The sequence below is a fragment of the Chrysochloris asiatica genome, unplaced genomic scaffold, assembly GCF_000296735.1.
Source record: "Chrysochloris asiatica unplaced genomic scaffold, ChrAsi1.0 scaffold00887, whole genome shotgun sequence".
Lineage (NCBI taxonomy): Eukaryota > Metazoa > Chordata > Mammalia > Afrosoricida > Chrysochloridae > Chrysochloris > Chrysochloris asiatica.
Genome location: NW_006409405.1, coordinates 39,649 through 40,536, shown reverse-complemented (window position 1 = coordinate 40,536; position 888 = coordinate 39,649).

Sequence of the window (888 nt, the reverse complement as noted above, 5' to 3'; positions counted from 1 at the left end):
TCAGTGGTTCAAATCCACCAGCCACTCGTCAGAAACCCTATACAGGATTACTGTGAGTCAGAACTGACTCAACAGCACTTAAGAAAAACAACAATGTGGCTTTGGTATCAGGGTGATTCTGGCTATATAGAATAAGTTAAAGAATGTTCCTTCCTTTTCTGTGTGTTGGAAGAGTAAGGGTAAAATTGGTGTTAACTCTTCTCTGAATGTTTGGTACAGTAAAGCCATGTACGCCAGAAACTTTGTGGAGGTAGTTGTTTTTTTTGTTTTTTGTTTTTTTTAATGATGGTTCCAATCTCTTCTATTGTTATAGATATATTTAGACCTTCTCCCTCTATTTGTTAGTTTAAATGAGTTTTTGTCCATTTCTTCTAAAATTTCAAATTTGTTGTAATACAGTTTTCCATAGTATTCTGTTATGATCTTATCTGTTGTAATGTGTTTATTTCTTATTTTTGGTTAATTGCACTTTCAGATTTTTTTCATTTGGTAATGTGGCCAGTGGTTTGTTCATTTTATTTATCTAAGAAACCAACTTCTACTTTTATTCTTTGCCCTCTTTTCCCATTACCTATGTATTTCATTCGTTTCTGCTCTGATCTTTAGTATTTCCTTTGTTCTGGTAGCATTGGTCTTCTTTTTTCTCTTCCTTTTCTATTACAGTTTGGGAGTTGAGTTATTGATTTTGGACCTTTCTTCTTTTTCAATAAATACATTTATTGATATAAATTTCTTCTGAGCACTGATTTTTTCTGCATCCTGAATGTTTTGGTATGCTGTGTTTTCATTCCCATTTGATTCAAAGTACATCTTTGTTGTTTGAATCTTTTAATTGTGAATTGAGTGAAGGTTTACAGACAAGATAATCAGTTTTACGTTCAACAAACC